Source organism: Panicum virgatum, chromosome 8N (genome assembly GCF_016808335.1).
Source record: "Panicum virgatum strain AP13 chromosome 8N, P.virgatum_v5, whole genome shotgun sequence".
Taxonomy (NCBI): Eukaryota; Viridiplantae; Streptophyta; class Magnoliopsida; order Poales; family Poaceae; genus Panicum; species Panicum virgatum.
This window is the reverse complement of record NC_053152.1, coordinates 3,003,969-3,027,413: the sequence shown is the minus strand read 5'-3', so window position 1 is coordinate 3,027,413 and position 23,445 is coordinate 3,003,969. Positions and strand designations below refer to the sequence as shown.

At 43.9% G+C, this 23,445-nt stretch overlaps 2 long non-coding RNA genes across 2 annotated transcripts; one reads left to right on the top strand and one right to left on the bottom strand.

Moving 5' to 3' along the window:
• Positions 1–473: 473 nt before the first annotated feature.
• Positions 474–2,717, bottom strand: LOC120686332. Its single transcript, XR_005680141.1, has 2 exons — positions 976–2,717; positions 474–860 (listed from the first exon to the last, which is right to left on the bottom strand). It is a non-coding gene; the product is annotated as an uncharacterized LOC120686332 (long non-coding RNA).
• A 1,061-nt stretch (positions 2,718–3,778) lies between these two features.
• On the top strand, positions 3,779–9,315 carry LOC120686331. Its single transcript, XR_005680140.1, has 2 exons — positions 3,779–5,982; positions 7,877–9,315. It is a non-coding gene; the product is annotated as an uncharacterized LOC120686331 (long non-coding RNA).
• Positions 9,316–23,445: the final 14,130 nt, after the last annotated feature.

Sequence of the window (23,445 nt, the reverse complement as noted above, 5' to 3'; positions counted from 1 at the left end):
ACATGGCGTCAACCAACTCAGTTAGAGTGCGGTTCTTTCTTTCGGCAATCCCATTGGATTCAGATGAGTATGGCGGTGTCCTCTCATGAATAATCCCATGCTCAGCGCAGAAATCGGAAAATTCTTTGGAAATATATTCTCCACCGCGATCAGACCTTAACTGTTTAATTTTTCTCTCATGTTGGTTTTCTACTTCAGCTTTATAGATCTTAAAGTAATGTAACGCCTCATCTTTCATTTTTAACAAATATACATAGCAAAATCTAGTACAATCATCTATAAAAGTCATGAAGTATCTTTTGCCGCCTCTAGTCAAATCGCCATTCATCTCGCATAAATCGGTATGAACAAGTTCTAATGCCGCTAAGTTCCTCGCCTCCGCAGCCTTGTGAGGCTTGCGGGGTTGCTTAGATTGCACACACGCATGACATTTAAAACCTTTGACTAGATTAAATTTAGGGATTAAATTCAGATTTGCTAACCGCGACATACAACCGAAATTTACATGACAAAGCCGTGAATGCCAAATATTCGACTCATTCGAAATTAAAACATTGTTCGCCACATTATTACAGCCATCATCATGCAAAGAAAAGCAGAACAAGCCTCCGCACACATAGCTTTTTGCAACAAATGTCCCATACTTAGAAAGTACACATTTATTTCGACTCAAGAACTATTTTAAAACCATCTCTACACAGTAGAGAGCCGCTAACTAGATTTTTCTTGATGGAGGGGATATGCTGTATGTTCTTCAGCTGCACGGTCTTCCCCGAAGCAAACTTCAGATTTACCATACCAACACCAAGAACACACGCATGCGATCCGTTCCCCATCAACAAATCTCCTGTCACGCCGGCCTGGTAAGAAGAAAACAAGAAAATATCAGAACACACATGTACATTAGCCCCAGTATCCATCCACCACTCAGGTGAATGACAGACTGAAAGAACAGTAGGTAAAAAATTACCATACCCCTATGTTCCTGCAGCCTCGCTAATCACCATGTTTGCTGATTTCTTTGGCTGAACATATTTGCCTGGGCACGCACTTGCCCACTGCTCAGTGCTCCCGCAAACAAAACAGCCCTCATTCTTTTTCTTGCCCTTTTACTTCTTGAACATGGTTGTTTGCTTTGGCTTATCTTTCTTCTCCTGCTTCTTCCTTTTATTATGAGATGCATTGGAATTTTTCTTCTGCACCACATTGGCACTAAAAGACTCGACGCCTTTCCCGCGCGTATCCTTTGCTCTCGCCCTCTCCTCAACATCAAGAGTCCCAATGAGATCAGCCACGCTGAACTCTTGCCTCTTGTGCTTTAGAGAAGTAGCAAAATCCTTCCAAGAAGGTGGCAGCTTAGCGATGATACCGCCAGCCACAAACTTGTCAGGCAACGCGCATGGACGGGTCTTGTCCATTTGTTCGAGTTCCTTTGCCAGAACTTGTATCTCATGAGCTTGTTCAACAACAGGACGGTCCCCTACCATCTTCTAGTCGTAAAGCTGCTCCATGAGATACAACTCACTCCCAGCATTAGAAACACCAAATTTTTCATCCAATGCATCCCATAATTCCTTCCTAGTTTTAAAAGAGAGGTAGGAATCAACATATTTTTCAGCAAGAGCGCTTATCACACCGCCTCGAAATAGGTTATCGGCTGCCTCGAACCGACTCTCCTCCTCAGGAGTGTACTGTTCAGGCTTCCCCTGTGCAACCTGGTAGCAGTTCATCGCTATCAACCACAGTATCATCCGAGACCTCCACCTCTTATAAAACGAGCCATCAAACGGTTCCAGTTTCAACGCAGCAGCAAAACCACTAACAGAAAAATGCCGATCAGGTTTTTGGATTGTTAGAAATTTAGGCATATTCATGTTAAATTTAATCCATATTAATCGGGAAAATAGCAGCAAATATGTGATGATAGTTTTCGCATTTTCTACGTTACCAGTTAACATCACAAGAAAACCGATAAATAGAAATAGGATCAGAATGTACCCTGCGGAGGGACCAGTGCCGAAGGCACCGGCGGCTCCATTCGCACCAGTTGCCATGGTACGTTGCTTGAAGTCGTCGTACAAATTCGGTGCAGGACGAGGTTCGCAGTGCAGTCCCTCGTACGAACACGCAACCAATGCAGGAATGCGTGCAGCCGATGCAGGAGGAACGCGCAGCCGATTGCTGTCGTAGATCAGGCGCGCGAAGAGGAGTCGATGAAGATCGCGATCGCCGGGAAAGAGCGAGCAGTCGCGCCGTGATACGCTCCCCAAAAACCTGATCGCTCGGCACACCCGAGCAGGTGTCACAGGCCCGGGCGTGGTTCCGGAGGCCTGCTCTCCCGATCCTCTGTGTGCGCAGAGGTCCGGGACGGGAAGAACTCAGAAGGCAATTCAACAGGGAAGGCTGAGATGCGTTCGTACTCGTGTATATGGCTGAAAAAGGACTCCTTCTTATAGCCTATGGAAGGTGAAGTGTAGAGGATGAACCTGGACGACATAAGTGTCCATTATTCACTAGTAACCTCTGCCTTTAGCATGGGGGTTACTGGTAACCGCAACCATAATGTAACTGTTACTAGTTCAGTCATCAAATACATTCAGACCACCATTTTATTGCACCTAGCAATTTATATAGCCTTTGAATTTATATGATTTAATTGAAAATAATATGGGCATAACCCACATTAATTCCAACAGCCCGTTCCCTGGTCAAAGTGCTGACGGATGGGCCCAGGAGCAATACAGGAAGAAAGAAAAATACATGGCCTGGCAGGTGGGTCCATCTACGCGGGAGATGTACAGAATGGCTTGGCTGTGGTAGATGAAGAATTATAATGGTGTTTTTCTAATTACATGAATTCCAGTGGCGTATTTCCAAACTTGAAGATTTGTAATGGCCTCTTTCCAATTCTCCCTTATTAGTAGTAGTGTTGGCCATAGATCTAGCTGAATCACGCTGGCGTCTCTCACCGGATCAGAATTTATCTTCAAATAAATTAACTAAGTAAGAATTTGAAAGAAAAGAATAGTTATCATGTATAAGAATCAAACGAGTAATTTTTGAAGTGTTTTGGAACGCCCCCTCATTTACCTCCCTCTCTCTCTCAACGGCGTTCTCAGGAGATTATTTTCATCCTCCACCACCTGAGATATATCATGGTTCTGATTTTCCACCATGTTAAAATTATTATCGTCTGGTGGTCCAAATAACCCCTTGTATTAATTTGTGATATATACTTCTATTCAGCATCATCCACTATTTAATCCCTCCTCTTGTTCTAATTTGAAGTCGCGTTGATTTGTATGTTTACCATTAGCGACCGAATGAAAATATTGACAATACATCTAATTAATATCTAATCCTGGTACAGCCGGCCAGAGAGCGATAGGGCAACCACCACTTGATCGCATCTTCGATTAGGAACTAATGCAGCCAAGAGACAGCGTCCATACCACGTCACGAGCCTGACCATGCAACAGTAGTAGGCACTATCGGTGTCACCTTGGGCCTCAATTCTACATTGAGGGCGACATTTCTACTGGGACATAGCTGCTAGGGCCTTGTTTCGGCCACTATCTATAGTACAAGGCCAACACATTTATTTACACGGCAAGTGCGCAGAAATTCCACCGGAGTGCACTGTCCTGTGGTTCCTTTCACGCGAGAGACGCCCGCGGCGCGGTGTGCAGGGATCAACTTGTCTGCAGCACTTGCTATCCATTCAAGTCAATTAAGGTGGAAACAAACCCCAGCTTACGACGGTTCATGTCTGCGTCTAGGTTTTGCCTGTTAAGAGTCAGTCAGTCCACAATGGCTGCAGTTGAGACTTGAGAAAGAGCAAAACAGTGGTGGAGACGATCAGGACATCACGAAAGCATGCCTTGCCCGTAGTTTGTCAATGTCCTTTAAAAATTAAGATCTTTATGCAATACTTTTTGAGGGGAGTGGTTTCAACAAAAGATAATTGCAAAACGCAATTAACAAGAGAGCAAAAAAATGCTGCTTTTGTCACAAAGATGAAATAATTAAACACCTTATCTTCAAATGCCGGTTTGCTGACGTTGTGTGGTCCGTTGTTTACGGCGTTGGGTCTTTCTCAGCCTCGTAGCGTGTCAAATATTTCTGGAAACTAGCAAATTACTACTACAGAATAACTCATTGCAAACGCCTCATCACCGTCGGTTCCAAAGAGGTATCACCGCCGGGTCATAATACGACCCGTTGGTGATGTGTTTGATGGACATCACCGCTGGGTTGTAATACGAACCGGCAGTGAAAGTGGTCATCATGGCCGGGTCGTAATACGAACTGGCGGTGATGCTCATCACCCTAATTTTTTCCATCTCCCTCCTCCACCTCTCATTTTTCCTCTCCCATCTTCTCTCTCCCGCGCCGCACCTGTTCTCCCGCTGCCTCCCTTCTCTCCTTTGTCGCCTCCTCTCCTCCCTCTTTCCCCGTAGCGCCCTCCCCTCCCTTTCTTCTCCCGCTGTTCCTCCATTCAATTCTTTCCATGTCACCGCTCCTCCCCCGCTGCTCTCTCCCTTCCGTCGCCACCTTCCCTCCCTCTTCCCGTGGCTCTCCTCCCTCCAACCCTCCCTACTGCCACCTCCGCTGCTCCTCCCCTCCAATCCTGCGGCGACCGACGCACAGGGCAGCCAGCATAGGGGAGCAGTCGTGGTCGGCGCGCGGGAGCCGCGGCCGGTGCGAGGCAGCAGTGGCAGCCACCGGGAGAGAGCAGGCATGGGGGAGCAGTGGCGGTCGGTGAGTGGGAACAGGTGTGGGGGAGCAGGGGTGGTCGGCGCGCGGGAGCAGATCCGGGGAGCAATGGCAGTCGGCGCATGCGAGCAGACAATGAAGGCGTGTGTGGCTACAGCGGCGCGTGGCTACTGGCGGGCAGAGACGCGGGCAGCGACAGGCATGTGGCAGCACGCACGGCAGCGGAGGCGTGCATGGCTACGGCAGCATGGCAGGGATGGCGGCGCGCAACTGCCGACCAGTGTGGCCGTGGCGGGGCGCGGGGTAGTAGCAGGCATGCTGGTGCTTTTTCTCTCTTTTTTTTAACGGACTGGTGGTGATGCCCCACCCTATCACGGTCGAGTTAAATCCAACAGGTAGCCAAACCATTGGTGATGCACATTTTGAACCGGCAGTAATGAAGGGTCCTGGAGTAGTGTAAGAGGTATTGATAATGAGTTAAAACTGTTAGTTTTGCTAGGAGCGAGTGGCGACTACATGTTCGGCCTTATAGGCAAAAAGATGTAATCTTCGAAAAAATATAACGATTATCCATTGCAGGTTATTTTTTAATTATATATTGACTTTGTAGGTGGATTATCTTATAAGTGCCTGCAGTTGACGGTTCTTAAGTGCAAAATATAGCCGTCAACTATACTCAATAATAAACGAAAACTATATATCTTACTCACATATTTGTATCACTAACCTAGTACCACAGTTGTTTTGTTCATCTAGCCATTTTAGGGATACAAGTCTGGAATAAGATGAAAGCATCATGCGACAAAAATACACAGAAGATTCTATCATGCGTAATACTTACAAAGAGGGCTCACCTGGCAGAGCAAACGGGTGCACCAAGAAATGTACCTGAGAGGATCAACACTAGAGCCCACATGTGAGCGAACCAGGGGAAGCAGAATTGGGGAGTGCCACCTGGGCATCGACCGACCCCCAAGGTCGGCCGAACCTGGACTGATTCCAGTCCAGGTGCATCTTGACATGGTGTGCCCCCTACTCATCCTCATCCCCGTGGATAACGTTTTCATGCTTAGAGATGGCGGGAACCGAGCCTCCAAGCTATAAAAGGGGCCTCACCCCGCCCCGCTTCACAACACACACCATCACATCAAGCCTCTCTCCCTCTCTCTTGCTACCTATAATCCTTAGGCTAGTGGAGCTAGGCTATAACTTTTTCTTAGTGAGTGCAAGTCATTCTCGAGGTCGGAGAGCAATCCTTGACATTTGGTATGGCTTTGTACTCAACCTGTCAGTAATCTATTCACAATATAGAGTCTATCCATAGTTGCTATGCTATCTCGATAGTTTATCAATCCATGCTTAGTTTTATCATGAGTTATGCAAAGTATATAGTTAGGCCAGAAAATCTCGATATGAATATCGGTTCTTTGTGCCTTTGGGCTTACCTTAGTGGTTTACTTGTCCATCCAAAGGGTGGGACGCTAGAGTAGTGACCTCATACACGGACATGGTGCTCGTGTATGCGGGATCCCTCAGATATAACTATGCTCCACGGTGTGACACAGGTAGACGACAAGTGTAGCGGCAGCCATGTCCGTCTGCCATGACAGCTTTGTCGTGGTTAGTGCACTCCCCGATGTTCGGGTACGGTGTAGGAGTTCTAAAATATGTAATGATCCTAACAGTACCCGGGTTGGGACATTCTCCCTTATATTCCTATTTTCTTAGCACCTGTAGCCCTAACCATGTGCGTAGTGTAGCCCTTGCTAACACGAATAGATACCTTAGGGCCTTGTTCTTTGCCTATGCTCCTGTAACCTTAGTGTTATTCTTTTATTCTTTATTTATTTTTTCTCCTTGAGAGTTGGCTGTGTGTGTCACATTACCCTGTTATCATTGTTTATGACTTAACCTTGTATGAGTTGCATCTATAGATTATTCACAACGACATGATTATGTACCAAGTAAAGTAACTTTACCACATGCCATCCTTTGGGAAAATATAAATAATGATACCCAAATACTCTCCAGGTGAAATGCTACAATGGTATATCTATGTGCTTGCGGATCCTTCTATAAACATTAAGACATACTGGGCACAAGCATTTTCTGGCGCCGTTGCTATGGACTAACAATCCTAGTGATGACGCTAAGAAATGCCAACACCGGCTTAACAGAACTTGGTTGTTGCGGTATCACAAGCTAAAATTAAGGACTGTTATGAGACCACATCATCACCATTGTATGAGTTGTTGTCATCATGCTACTCACATGGTACTCCTATAAGACAACAAAAAATACAATCCACTGTAAAGTTTGTAAGTCATCTCAAACTGATTTGTCATTGCATAAGACCGTCTATTAGATGGCTCTAATGTACTTGCCCATATATGGTGACTTGAAATGTATCCATAATTGAAAAATAGTTAGACACATGAAGGTCCAAATATATGAAAAATAAAAATATAATAAAAAGTGAAGATAGCCATGTCCTAAAAAACATTTCAAAAGGGAGACAGATTATATAAAGAGGAGTTTCCATACCTCTTCCATCCACATATTTTCCACACACTTGCACATCTTGATTAGAGTGTATGATTTGCTTCTCCTTGGGTCCAGTTTTTGACTTCACAACATATGCAATGCAAGTATGTTTCCTTTTCATCTCCTACCCTGAGCTCCACAAAAGGCGTTACTAGAAGTAGGGAAAGAAGAGGCCAATTAGTGCCTTGTTAAACCATACACATTGATTGATTTGAGAGAATCATTCAAGGAGAAAGTCTAAGTCTGTTCTGAAAATCTTTAGAAAACCCAATATATCTGAGCAACAGAAGTAAAGGTGGCTTGATTCTAATCCCTTCTATTCCTCAACTACCCAAGACTGCATGGTAGACACTTCAAAATTCATAAGTAAAAAGGGTAAGGCTTAGAATAACTTATATACATGCACCATACCACTTAAGGAGATGGCCCACATTAGTCCTCAAATCTTTACTCGAGGACGAGCAAAAGACCAAGTGTGGGGTGGTTGTTGGTAGTCCTGAAGTGTCATATCTGACCGTCAACTCCTATAAAAAATAGTGACAAAACAAACACCAAACTAGAAATAAGAGTTTAATTCTAATCATTTTCATGAGTTTTGGTGAATCACTATTTACAGGAGACCGTGTCTGCATACGGAGGAAAACCATACTCAAACAGAGGGAAAAGTAAATTTTAGAGCAATCTATGCATGCACGAGAATTGGAAGGGTCACACACCGAAGCAATTCAACCCAAGAGGCCAAGAAATGCTGGCGCATGGATTCAAGGGCCCATAAACAGGAGGAAACTGCCTACTTAACGCCAACCACCCCGTACCCACTTGAGGACTCACCTGGCAGTGTCCCAGATGAAAGGCGGCGCGAGAGGCAACATCCAGGGTTCAGCCAAACCTGATCCTTGACAGCTTCCCGTCTCGCTCATATTTGGTGGGAAGAACCCCCGCACTTCCCCCAAGATGGTTCATAATATTTCCATGTGTAACTCAGCCATGAACCAACCTTAGAGGAGTATATAAGGAGGAGAACCCCCATTCAAACACAACATAAGAGAAGAGCTCCACTCCAAGGCGAAGCCCTGCCTCCGTAGTGGCTAGGAAATAAGGAGAGAATGAGGGGTAGTTCGGGGGAGGTGCCAGCCTGTCAGTACTCGTCCTCGATCTTGTACCTCAAGGGATGCTTCCTTTCTAAGTGAGGATTCGAGATCTCCTATGGTGGTGACTCTTTTGGTTAAGTTCTATTCTTTACTTGCTTTCGGGATCATCGTCCGTTTTTATAACGGATGCTCTAGTAGAGGGCCCCTGATAGAGATGGGTAACCCTGATTGACGCTAGAGCCGCAATCGACAGCATAGATGTAGTATCTAGACTCCAGGAGGCTAGATTACCTTTGTTTGCCTCATGCCCATAGTATTGAGGGGTAGGCGTCAGGTGGTGACAGCCTTGTCTGTGCCTTGTACTCCCCCCTATTCGGGTATGGCGTAGAGCTATTGGTCGGAGGGTCCTAGCAAACCGGGGTCAAACTGCCGCCCGAAGTAAGAAAGTAGAGGTTGAACCTATCTTTACCAGAAATTCTTAACCTTAGAAATCCTCTCTATCCTCGCCTACCTTACTCATGTCTGTCCGTGGATGAATCAGCTAGAAGCTTAGTACACACATTCCTTGTGGATACGATATTCTTGAATACTCACGAGTGAAAGCTACAACAATATATCTGTATGCTTGCGGATTTACTCGTGAATGTTAAAAAATACCAACATTGGCCCTCATCAATGGCAACCTGGGAAGATCTTGTGGACCTTTTTCCACATGCACCAGCTTGGGGGCAATTGGTGTTTCAAGAGGGGGAGACTGTTAGCAGGCTATCGTCGATAATGGACCGTATCGCAGAACAAGAACAAAGAAGCCCAATGCGGCTGTGTCCGGGCTTGAGTGGCTCAGCATGTAAACTGGCCCAAAACATGAGATAGTATATGAGACTTGGAGAGCAGAGGGGAGAGGCAACAATTATTGTAAACATCAACTTATTCCTCAAGACTAATCTATCCTCTACTCTTCATCCTCGTGCTTGCACACTCCTGTCCCTGTTCCATTCCTTCCGATCTCTTCTTCCCCCGCTACCTGCTTCCCTCACAGAAGATGAATGAATTAATCCATAATCGATTTCGAGAATTTTAGAAAACCCTAAGTGAAGAATAAATTTGGGGAATCATAAAATTCATGACACTTTAGTAGGGGATTTGCTTGGGAGTCACCATTGTCATGCTCACAGATGTTCTAGCATGGATTCCCCCAAAAAAATTTGCCTGAAATCCCACGAAAAAATTACGGGAAAAAGTCACCCGAAGCCCAATAAAACTAGTAAATAAAGGGACGAACTAGTGTTCCAGGCCATGCGTATGCATGATGATGATCAACCAGCAATGCACGACATGATTTGTCACAAGAAAACAATTAAAGGGAAATAAATAATAACATCACTTGGCCAAGCAATATGCACACTGGCCTGGTGGGACGGTATTTATGTCATCAGACATGAAGTAGTCAAGGATGCGCAAGTCTTGCATGTCTATGGCCCTGTTTGGAGAAATAGCCGAGAATTATTTTGAGGGCTAAAGTTTAGCTTAAGAAAATAGCTCTTCAATAAAATAGCTCTTGACTTGTTTGTATCCAAAGGCTATTTGGCTCATAAATCACTTTTCCAATCATTAGACTGCTACTTTTACGAGAGAGAGAGTGAGAGATTCAATGGGCCCACACAAAATAGGCCCAAATAGCACCCCTTGGGGGATATTTTTTTGGTAGGCTATTTGCAAATAGTTCAAAAATAGCCCTCCTATTTGGCTCTCTTTGGGCTATTTGGGACTATTTGGGCGTGGACTAAGAAATAACCCATGGATCCAAACAAGACCTATGTTAGGACTGTGAATGCTCCCGTGGCCGCCATTTGAAGTTTGATGCGAACATAGCTATTCGTCCCCAGGCAGGTGAGCACTGCATGTTGCCGGGTGAATGAGAGATTTGGGTCTTCGTGTCCATCCACGATATCCTCACCCTTGCGGTTCGGGTGGTCGGCGAGAATGCGACGAAGAGTCATTATGAACCCAGTATATGACATCCCTTCATCTCCTATGGTGTACATTAATTCATGTAGGTACCAATTCCTCATCTGCAGCATGGGACTTTAATTATTAGAAGAAGGGGCCAGAAATGATAAATGTCCTCAACGTCTGGTGCAAGCGAATAGGTAGTTCTGTACAATCTCTTAATTATTTTGTTACTTCCTCCACCCTAAAAACAGTCATTTTAGAAAAATTCAGACACATTACCCATCCTAAGAAATGACCTTGTTACCTCTAATTACTTTAGCAGTTGTGATTGGAAGCTGTGTTGTTTATTTAATTTTTAAACTTTTAGATCATCAATAACGACATGTATGCACTGGAACTAGAAAAGTAGAAACTACCATGCAAGGTATTGCTTTAATTAGATGGATCTTAACACAAATTAAGCTAAATAAACACTTCAACTTCGCCACCATCAAAGTTTTTTAGAACGAAGAGATTACCTGTGGGATAGGTGGGTACTAGATGACGCTCATTTCAACTTTGCCACCATCAACCACATGAAATTGACTTGAGATTCCGTTGGCTATATAGAGTTCGGCTTCTAAATGCTTCATCCCCTGATGTGAATCTCTAGATCCACCTTTATGTGAATCTCCTTACCACAAGGCCCAGTAACCACACTCATAGCCAGTTGAAGAAGGAACCGTGAGTTGTTGACATGGGAGAAGCACTGCACCATCCCCTGTGCATTGTTGAAGAGAACTTTCCTGACTCCAATGTCATCGATGAGCGTGGCCTCGAAGGTGTTGGACATCATCGCATATGTGATCTCTGCTAACTTGTTGGCACCTGGAGTTAAAATGGTCTCATGGGCAAGTTTGTCAACTTGGTAAGCATATATGGGGTCACAACAATCCCATTCCCATTTAACAAGATCAGCGGCTGGGATGTCAATTCTGATGGCGAAGCATCCGTATGCTGAGATGGTTGTGGGCGTAGGGGCACACGCCCTCTTCATCCACCGCCATGCCTGCCACCATCGCCGGCCACCACCCACCAGTTGTCCCACCCCGCGCGACCATAAGCGTACCCATTTAACGGGATCAATGGCTGGGATGTCAATTTTGATAGCGAAGCATACGTACGCAGAGATAACTGTGGAGGGTCAACAAGTTGCGGATGCTTTACCATCTCGGCTGACCGGACGCTCCACAGCCATCTCACGTACGGATGCTTCACCATCAAAATTGACATCCCAGACACTGATCCTGTTAAATGGGAATATGATTATTATGACTCTAAGTATGCTACCGGCCGGGCTGGGTGGGATAGCTGATGGGTGGTGGCCGGCGTGGCAGCGGATGAAGAGGGGCATGTGCCCCTACGCTCATTAAATTCGTATTGGTGACATGGGCTTCCTCGAGCTCGCGGTGATCGTCTTTATCCTCCAGCTCTGGTTCAACTCTCCTCCTCGCCTACTCCTCCTCTCTCCGGCCTTCGAGTTCGTGGTTTATACCTCGGGGTCTAAGGTTCGTCACCCTTATGCGGTGAGACAGGTGTTGGATCGGAGGTGCCTTTTGCCATTCAGTTGGAACAAGAAAGCGAGTAGCGGAGAGGAGCGCCGGTGGAGTAGTCAAGTTTGGTAAGTGGACAGTGAATTGCAGGACTGGTGAACTGGCATTTGTCCTCGCCCAACTAAAGCAGGGGTAGCATCAGAACCACCCGACGACTGAAGCGATCATGCATAGGGCATAGGCCGCATAACTATCGTCGACCGCACTGTCGGCTAGCATGCGAGCGAACGAGAGTCTACGCGAGAACGGCGCTGATACAGCTGCGATCCCATCAATTTTTCTTAATGTAATGGCAGGGGCTCTGCCTTACAATTAAGAGATAAAGAGAATAGTTTAAGGGACAATGCGCGACACCTCGGCTGCGAATAGAAAAGAGGATCAACGTGAAACAGGGAACAGCCCCTATGCCCCTTCTCAGAAACTAAGACTAAAAAGTTGTGTTACTAAACGCATCCGTACACAGAGATAGCTGTCGGCATAGGGGCACACGCCTCCCTTCATCTGCCTCCACGCCTACCACCGTCGCTGGCCACCACCCACCTGCTGTCTCACCCTACCCGACCGTCAACGTACTTGGGGTCATAGCAATCCTACTCCCATTTAACGGGATTAGTGGCTGCAATGTCAATTTTGATGGCAAAGCATACGTACACCGAGATAGCTGTGAAGGGTCTACAAGTTGCGGATCTCGTCTGATTGGACCCTCCATAGCTGTCTCATTGTATGGATGCTTCACCATCAAAATTAAATTCCCAGCCACTAATTTTGTTAAATAGGAATGAGATTGCTATAACCCCAAGTACGCTACCGGCCGGGCAGGGTGCGACAGCCAGTGGGTGGTGGCCAGCGGCGGTGGCAGGTGTGGTGGCGGATGAAGGGGGGCATGTGCCCCTATAAGCTCATTAAATCCGAATTAGCAGCATGGGCTTCCTTGAGCTTGCGGTGACCATCTTCGTCCTCCTCCTAGCTCTAGTTCAGCTCGCCTCCTTGCATACTCCTCCTCACTCTGGCCTCCGGGTTTGTCGATTATAGCTTGGGGTCCAGGGTTCATCGCCTTCTTCCTCCTTTATTTCTCTTCCTTCCCTTCTCTCATTGGCTCTTTCACTCCTTTAGGTTGGTGTGGCGGCGCGGAGGGAAAAATAAATCCCCAGTGCATGGAGCGTCTTGGGCTAGCAGAGCACAGGCATCAGATCGGAGGCGTCTTTCTCCACTCAGCTGGAACTGGAAAGTGAGTAGCGGAGGGGAGTGCCGGTGGGGTCAGGTTCGGCGAGTGAACAGTGAGTTGCAGGACTGGTGAACTTGCGTTCGTCCTCGCCTAGCTAAAGCAAGGGCAGCATGGAAACTTCACCCGACGACAGAAGCAACCATGCATAGGGCATAGGCTGCATAGCCATCGTTGATCATGCTGTCAGCTAGCAAGCGAGTGAACAAGTTTGCGCAAGAACGACGTTGATATAGCTGCGGTCCCACCTATTTTTTTGAACGTAATGGCAGGAGCTCTGCCTTACAATTAAGAGAGAAAGAAAAGAGTTTAAGGTGCAACGCGCGGCACCCCGGTCGCGAACAGAAAAGAGGATCGACGTGAAACAGGAACAACCCCTATGCCCTTTCTCAGAAAACTAACACTAAAAGGTTGTGTTACTAAACACTGTTGGATTGCACAAGATCCTCTTTTATCTTTTTCGTCTTGTGCCGATTGGAGTATGTTTTCTAAAATGCGCCGATTCCGCTCTTTCCACAAATTCCACATAATGTATATCACCAGACCGTTGAAATTACAGTTCATTGAAATCGTGACGCTGGTTCTTATGCACAGTCTTTGCTGTTGCATCCCACCAATTACTGATGCAATCAAAATTTGCCGGATGGGTCTGTTGGGGAAGAGTCCAGCGCTCCCAAGATAGGACGACCTGGATCCAAACTGCCTTGGCAATAGGATAAAGTAAGCAGAGGAGCTGGCCAGTCTCCATAGGTCCATTGTAGGGAGCACAGGAAGCTTGATATGCCATCCCGGAGGCGTGAATTGTCGGCCGTTAGGATTTTGTTTTGAATGCGAATCTATAATACACTATATACTATAAAAGTTGAAGTGAAATCTTTCTCATCAAAATTAGGTCCACCCCTTATAGAGGTTCCACTTGTCAGGCCAAAAGGTTTGACGAAAGAGGGTGGAGGCCCATTTTTTGATAGAAAGAAAATGTTTCTACCAAAAAAATAAAGTTTTTTCTCCAAAGCTTCTGCATACCCATACGATATACCCACACTTTCCATTCCATTGTAACAAGCCATCGGACCCCTGAATTTTGGAAGCAACCAAGTGCTCTTTTTGGAAGTCGCCGCAATTTATTTTCTAAAGGTCCATGCGCACTGTTTTTATGGAAATATGGAAAGCAAATTGATTGGCCGGATGGCTACCTTCCCTCGTGCCTGGCGTTATGGCAAGGATTAGCTTCTTTAGAGTGGCACACGTCTCTCCCTGCCACAACCCGCCCTTGTCCACCTCAGGGTTTTTTTCCCGACCGGTTTACCCAAACCGGCGCCCTCCGGTTCCGGTAAACCGGACCGGTTTGACCGGTTACCGGTAGAAACCGGTCAAATTCAAATTTGAATTCAAAAAACTCAGTTCAATCGGTTCGTACCGGTATACCGACCGGTTAGACCGGTTTACCGGTCGGTTTGACCAGTTTACCGGCCGGTTTGACCGGTTTGAATTCAAATCCAAATTTAAAATCGCATGAGTAACCGGTTTGGACCGGTATACCGGCGACCGGTTTACCGGCCGGTTTGACCGGTTTACCAAGTGGGCCTTAATGAGCCGTCTTATTTTTTTTCCTTTTCTTTTTTGTTTTAACTTTAAATCCCCGAAAAGTATGTTAAACGAACGAATTTTTAAGAAAAATTGACACCATTAGATTCGTCGCACCTTAAAGTATTTTTAGAAATTTTTTAGAAATTTTTAATTTTTTTGAATTCAAATTTGAATTTTGAATTTGGGCCGGTTTGGTACCGGCCCAAACCGGAACGGACCGTTCGCACCGGTAAGGGAACCTGCGTGCACTGTTCTCCTGTCCACCGGTGCCCCTGTTCTCCTGTCCACCGGCGCCCCACGTTGTTTTTGTCGTTGCTCGCTGCTAGAGCCTAGAGGTAACGTTAATCCAGACTCCTTGTAGCCTCTTTGCAGCAGCCGGATAAGTATAAGTTGCTTCAAGAATTTCTGCAGTTGCGAAACCGTTGGTAGTTACAAAGCCAAATTTAAGCGCATCATACTGCAAAGCAGCAATCCCGCGTGCGGTCAGGATGCTGAACCTTCTCACGGTGCGAATCCCCGACGCGCCTTGCCCCCTTCCTGTTCTCGCGACGCCTGGGCCGCCTGGCGGGGCTGCGCTAGCGGTGTTCTTGCTAGAAAAGACGGGTTGACGGTTGCTTTTGCTCGGACGATCGACGTCGTCAGAGTTTTCAGTTCCGGAGGTTCTTTTTCCGGTTGTGGATTTTATGAATCATGATGTGATCGGCCTTGATCAGCTCTTGCATTTATTTCGACATGAGCTTTGGCGTGAGTATTTGTTTCCTGGTGTAGTTTCCCGTGTGCGGCAGTACTGTAGTTGAAAATAATTTTTTTTAGATAAAAGAATATTAAACAATATTCCGGCCTCTATATCAAAGAGTTATATCCGGCCTTTATTACAAACTTTAATAACTAAACAGAAAGCAAATTACAAGTCACAAAGTCTATTACTAAACTGCCACCCGTTCCGCGCAAAGATGTCCATCGCCGTCACTTTCAAGGCGCGACATGCATCTACAATCAAGTCTTTGTCCTCCACCTTTTGCAAAATCGTCCAAGTCCTGATAAGATAGGTAGCTTGAAAAGAATCTGGACAGTTTGTTTTTTTAGTATTATGAAAAACTATATAATTTCTGGATAATCAGATTGACCAGAGAAGCGCACATAGGCCCGTGAACATAACTTTTTTCTTTTCCCATATAAAACCCTGCAGCCATGACCCGAATAAATGCACAATATTATTGGGTTTTGTAAGACCGAAGGTGATGAAAATTATCCTCCAAAGTAACCTAGCCATATGACATTCGAAAAAGAGATGCACAATTATTTCATCATTCATACAAAAACAACATTGTTTGCTCCCCTTCCAATTACGCTTGGCTAAATTATCCTTTGTCATGATAACCCCACGGTGGAGTAGCCAAATAAAATTTTTTACTTTCAAAGGAATTTTCAATTTCCATACGGGCTTATTTATGGGTAGAGCTCGAACATCCAATAGAGCTGAGTACATAGAACGAACTGAAAATTGGCCACTTTTGTGAAGTTGCCAGATTCCTATGTCGTTATTATCTCCCAGCTGGATGTTAGCAACATGAAGTCCCAAATCCATCCAGTCCATCAGGTTATTTCCCGTAAGGTGTCTCCTAAACGAGACATTCAAAGAGTCACCATTAAGAACTGTATAAACGGTAACATGTTTGCGATGAACCAGATTAAACAAATTGGGATATTGATCTTTAAGGGCCGAGTTCCCCAGCCACTTGTCTTCCCAAAATCTGGTTTGTTTCCCATTTTGTACTTTAAACGTCATCCAATTAAAAAAATCTTGTTTTACTGACATAAGCCCTGATCAAAACTGTGAATCACCAGGTTTTTTCTCAACCTGAGTTAGGGCTTTGGATTTAAGGTATTTATTCCTGAGTATCTGCTGCCAAATGCCATCTTCATTAGTAAGTATGAACAACCATTTACTTAAGAGGCATTTGTTTTGGACTTTTAAATCCATAATTCCTAGTCCACCTTGTTCTTTTGGTCTACATAGTATATCTCATTTAGATAATCTATATTTTCTTTTGTGACCATCTCCTTGCCAGAAGAATCTAGATCTATAAAAATTTAGTTTTTTGAGAACTTTTTTTGGGATTTCAAAGAAAGAAAGCATATAGACAGATAGATTGCTTAAAACTGAGTTTATGAGAGTAAGCCTGCCTCCATAGGAGAGCAACTTGCCTTTCCATGTACTCAGTTTATGTTCAAACCTATAGAAATCTTCCAGTCTTTATTACTTATTCTCTTATAGTGTAATGGTATTTCCAAATAAGTTAGAGGAGTTTCCGCTACCTGACATCCAAAAATATTCATGTAGTCAGATTCTACCTTCTTTGCTTCACAAGAGTTCACTCTTATGGTAATTTATTTTGAGGCCAGATAACTGCTCAAAGATAGTCAGTATGAGTTTCATGTTCCTAGCTTCATCGAAATTATGATTCATAAAGATAATAGTATCATCTGCATACTGTAAAATTGAAATACCATCACCTACAAGATGGGGCAAAAGACCCGAGATTTGTCCATCCTGCTTTGCTCTAGCAATCATAACCGCTAACATATCTGCAACAAGATTAAAGAGCAAAGGAGACAATGGATTGCCTTGTCTGAGTCCTTTTTTAGTCTGGAAAATTTTTCCTATGTCATCATTGACCTTGACCCCAACGCTTCTCTTAGACACAAAAGATTCAATCCATGAGCTCCACTTCTCGGGAAAACCTTTCATTTTCAGCGTTTGTTGGAGAAAAGACCACTTTACCTTGTCATAGGCTTTTTCGAATTCCAGTTTTAAGATTACCCCATTCATCTTATTTTTTTGAAGTTCATGTAATATTTCATGAAGAATTACAACCGCTTCCAAGATGTATCTCCCTGGCATGAAAGCAGATTGTGTTGGTCGGATGACCTTATCCGCCACTTGCGTCAGTCTGTTAACTGCCACTTTTGTGAAAATTTTGAAACTCACATTAAGGAGACAGATAGGACAGTTCTGTTGAATTTGTACTGCATTATCCTTCTTTGAAAGAAGGGTTATAATTCCAAAATTAAGACTATAGAGAGGAAGGGTCCCATTGTGGAATTCTACAAACATAGCCATTAAATCATTCTTGATTAGATCCCAGAAGGCTTGATAAAATTCAGCTGGGAAACCATCCGGACTAGGTGTCTTGTTGTGTTCCATTTGGAAAATAGCCTCTCTAATCTCATTATAAGAGAACTTCGCTATTAATTTCTCTTTGTCATCATCTGTCACCTGCGGTATATCCTCCCTTCTACCCTCATCCATGGTCAAAGGAGAGATGTCAAAAGGGCCAAATAGACCGTGATAGTAATCAGTGATGTATTTCTTAAGTTGTTCATCCCCTTTAATGATTTTTCCATCATCTTCTAGCTAGAAAATTCTCGTTTTCATATGTTTCCCATTTGCAATAAGCTGAAAATATTTGGTGTTCATATCACCAAAAATTTGAGGGTCTGTTTTAGATCTATCTCCCATTGATTGAGTGTCTGGGTTTCTGCTTTTTTGTCCAACTTATCTAGTTTAGAGATGAGTTCTTTTTTCTCTTTTCTGTAGTGTCCACTTTTATTTTTGGCCCAACCTCTTAAGAATTGCCTTAGCCTTCTTATTTTTTTTTGCCACAAATCAATGGCCGTATTTCCTTCACAAACGGACGTCCACGATCTTTCTACTACTTCCCGGAAATCATCTCGAGTTAACCAACCTAATTCAAATCTGAAAATTGGTTGGCTTGCACCTCGTCTGTCACCAAAAGAGAGGAGTGGTGTATGATCCGAAGTAATTTCACGTGGTATGGCTTGAATGGTGGCCCGTGGAAATTTCAACTCCCATTCTGTGGAAACCAAAACTCTGTCTAACCTTTCAAAAGTAGGCTGAGGCAGAGAATTAGCCCAAGTGAATTTTTGGCCAGACAATTCAAGTTCTCTTAGATCTAGACTATTAATGACCGCATTGAACAAAGATGGCCATCTATCATCATATCGATCATTATTTTTCTCATTTGGACCTCTAATTATATTAAAATCACCCCCCATAAGGAATGGTAAAGACTCATTCTGACAACATTGGACTATCTCAGTCAAAAAGCTTTGTTTATGGTCATCTTGAGCTGCTCCATAGACTGCGATTAGATTCCATTGGAAATCAGCATTTTTATTTCTCAATCAAAATTTAATGTGGTAGTCACCTTGTGAAATAAAACCAATGTCAAAGATGGATGGATTAATACCCAACAGGATTCCATCGGAATGTCCCTTGGGGTCAATCCAGCTCCACAAAAAAATTTTACCACCACAAATATTATTTAATTCTGTATCCATAAAATTCTTTCTACAAGTTTCCAGAAGAGCAATGAAATCAAGGTTCTGCTTATTAGTAATATCAGACAAAAATCCAAATTTAGCCAAGTTCCGAAGACCTCTGCTATTCCAAAAAATGCCTTTCATTTAGGAACTTTATATTTAATTTTAATTTTTTGTCCCTTTCTTATGAACTGGGACCTCCAATATTTTTTTTCTTTGCTGGTCTTGGATTTTGGTGTCAACTTAGAGAGACAAATATCATCTAATTGACTATTGCTCTATGTCGGACCATCCACCAGTTTATCACAATTAAAATCCTTCAAACCGACATGGTCAAGACCATCATCTTCCAGTGTATCTAATTCATCATGATCTTTCATAAGATCTTGTTTAACTTTGGAATTAGATATCGGCGAATTGGCTATCCTACCATGTTCGAAATCTCTAATCTCCCTAGTCACCTTTTTAATTGCAAGATCATTGTTACCCAAAATTACACCTAGGTTGGTAATATTTTTAATAATGCGATTATCTGAAAGGCAGAAGAAAGAGCCTGAGCAAGTACCTTGATCAAGGTTGCGTTTTGTAGTAAGCCGTTGTGCCCTTGCCAATGAGTGCTCGTCAAGAGATCCCGCCCTTCTCGCGCTAGAGTGGCAACTAGGTCCCTGGGCTTGCAAGGAAACGCCTTCACTGGCGTCACCAAAGCCTCCTCGCGACCATCCATCTCGACGACACCCAACGAAACAGCCTCTGCACAAGACTCAGTGGTAGAGTAGCCCTCCTGGTCAGCCCCACCCACCTTGTGTATATCAGCCGCATCCATGGCCATGTCACCCACCACGTCTGTGCTCCCAACGATAACGTCCAACTGCTGCAATTGTGTAGGTGTTGCTGCAGGCGCAACTTTGAAAGCTACCGCCTCGCCAGTAACTCCCTCACAAGTGGTTGCATCCCTGCTGCACACAAACTTGCCATCAGCACCCAACGACTCCATCACTGAGCCTTCATTGCCATCATTTTCAGCCATGACCCTATTCGCAATCTCCTCAAAAAGATCACCTGTAACCATATCTAAAATCTCATGTGCCATAAGTTTTTTTGTTGGAAACCAGAGGTTTGGTTACCTGGCTGCTCCGCATTGTTACGTGTGTCCATATCAACATCAGAATTGTTTTTGGGGCCCGAACTTGCATTATGCTGCCTGTCCGTGGTATTTCTCCCACCCATCAGATCATCATCTCCCAATAGATCATCATTTTCATCATCATTGTTATTGTCCTTTCCCCCCGGATCATTAGATATCTCAACATATGATTCAACCCCATGAATAATGCTATCTACCTCGATCGGGAACTCGAACCAGCGATCTCCAATGACAACACCCAGTTGCTCCGGTATCGCTTTCGAGTCTAACACAGTAACAAGCACTCTACCATATGGAGAATTTTTAGAAGTTACCATGTCAACCATCTATGTGGCTCCCACCATCGAACCAAGAGCCCACAAAACAGAGATTTCCCGCAGCTTGCTAGGCACCTTGAGAATACGAATCCAAATTTTTGGAAGTAGAAGCCCTTTCTGTTCTTCTGACCAAACCTCGAAATTCAAATGAATTTTCTTCTCGTTAATGAAAAAAAACCCATAGCGAATAACCCTTTCCAGTTCGTCAGCAGATGGGAGGGTTACAATGAAATCATTCTCCACCACATGAACATTCCAGTTCCAAGAACTCTGGCTAGGGATGCGCGCTTGAAGTTCTGCGATGAGCTGCTCAGTGCTCAGACTACCCCCCATCCAAAATAATCTTGGCTGTTGAAAATAAATTTGATGCCTGAAATACTTTAGGCCATAGTTTCAGTTTTGCATGATGTCTCTCTCTCTCTCTCTCTCTCTCTCTCTCTCTCTCTCTCTCTCGGGGAAGAACATCATGATTTGAAAATTTCAATCTTGATATATGAAAATGGCACCGTTCTACTAGACATCCAGTTGGCCGATGCTTTACATGAAGAATTTCTTGTCCATTGAGATATAAATCTAATCGAAGATTTTGATCTGTTGAATATTTCCTAGCGATGGATGGCCGTTGACCATTTGGAGACATCACAAACACGTTGGATTGTCGTAAGCGATAATTACATGTTGATGATGGTATTTTTTTCACGTATTCTTTTAGAAATATTTTTTTTCTAAACACATGCCTATGGCATGTGCATCTCCACTAGTCTATGCAAACACTATGCACTTGTTTTCAGTTCTCGCGCACTAGATAATGTCCATTTTGAAGGCCCGAAAGGATCCCATGAACTGAGCCCGATATGCTGACCATGCAGAATAGTGCCATCCAGTGTCCATTTCCAAGTGATGGAGTCCTCAATCTCTAAATTTAGGAGCACTCCTTGAACTGCGGTCCCATCGGTCAGTGAGGAGAAAAAGAGAGGAGCGCGGTAGCACTGATGCTGAGCCTGAAAACAGAACAAGGTCTTGAGCCAGGATAGCTAAGTTTATTAGCAGCCGGTTCTAGTTAGCAGGCCTCAACGCTTTTAGGTGGGTTTGGATCTGGGTAGGTTTTCGGTGCTGGCGGTTAGGTGAGTTAGCAGATCGGCTCTTGGTGAGCTCCCTTCAGATAGGGTCGAGCCACCTAGGGGTTTAGATTTAGTTTGAAACCGACACAGAAACCAAATGGAAATCTTGGATTTTTCATGGCTCTACATGTATTAAATGATTTTAAAAAAAATCTTGGATTTTTTTTTCACAAAATAACATTATAGGAAATATGGGATATTGCACGGTCCATGTTACAAACTGCCCTAAAAATTGATTCTAAAAATTAGAGAGAAAAGAAAACAACACAAAAAATAAGATTTTTTTCTTTGTACCCAAGTGGCCACCAACCATTGCAAGGTCATAGTTTGACCTTGGCATGAGGACTCCTATACACACCACACCACACAATCATTTGTATTAACTTTCTCTGAAACAATTCAATATTTAAGGTATCAATCTAATACACACACACACACACACACACACACACACACACACACACACACACACACACACACATATATATATATATATATATATATATATATATATATATATATATATATATATATATATATATGAGTGTTAAAAGAAGCCACCACGTTCGCTGAGAGGGTCGAGAAATTCTCACGTTAATCTAGAAAAGAGAAGATTTATACCGTTGGATTTAATGAAGATCTAATGGTCTAAATTGGCCAGAAGAGTCCATGTCCAATTTAATGAAGACACAATGTTCTAAACTACCCAAAAGAAGAGTCCATGTCCAATTTAATGAAGACACAATGTTCTAAACTACCCAAAAGTATCCGTATCCGATTAAAGTTAAATATAGAGTCCGCATGACATAGGAACTCACGTTTCCATCTATGTCTCACATTAACCTCCTCAAAGATAAAAAAATACAGCAGAGCGTAAGCGTTACAGCATGACAATAGTTGTATTTGCACTAGAGAAAGAGATACTTGCTTTCAAAAATGTTCAGAACGCCCTGCACTATGGCGCGACCATAGTCTTTGCCCGAGATTCCAAATCACAACTTTTCGAATCTCAATAACGTCCTGCACTACATGCAGCTGCATGAAGCACACTGGATTCTACTCAAAACCATTGCCAAACTCAACCAATCCATTTCTTCTGGAGCAACAAAATGTCAAGATTTTTAGATTAAGAGAAAATCCCAGTCTTGAACATTTATAGGTGAATGTCTAGGACGACAAAGGAATAGATTTGGCTACAAAACCAAAAGCTTATATGAGTACTTAGACTCCAAACCTCCAACTGAGGAACACAAAAGATAAAAAAATAAAGAAATAAGACAGAAAGCGAAAGACTAAGCTTTGGACTTTTTCTACATCCTTCCTTCAACGTCGCTTTAGTCCTCATGTAGAAACAAGAATCTCACATTAATTGTCTTCTTAGAAACTCTTGATGTAAGGACCGTCGACGCTCATGTACCTTCCGATCACCCTGTGATCTAGAAACCACGCTTAGTCGATCTCTACCACGCAAACAGATCAGACACTGCCATTACTCGAAGCTAACCATGGGGAAAAAATATTGCAATCAAGGACTCGAAGACGATGCCTCAAGAGGAGAGCAACATTAAGATGCTACCACAAACCGAACTAGTGAATCGGTTCTTTGGTTTTCACCTGGACTATCCTTGCATGTTGAGGTCCTCACGGTAACACTTTAAGGAAGGAAAATGATGCCCACAGCACCATCATCATCGACACAGCTAGGCTTTTGCCTGAGAACCTACACACTAAGAAGCAATGCATGACGACCGGCGATCCCGACAGCTCCACCAAACATCAAGATAGGGATGAAAACATAGTGACGATGCGCA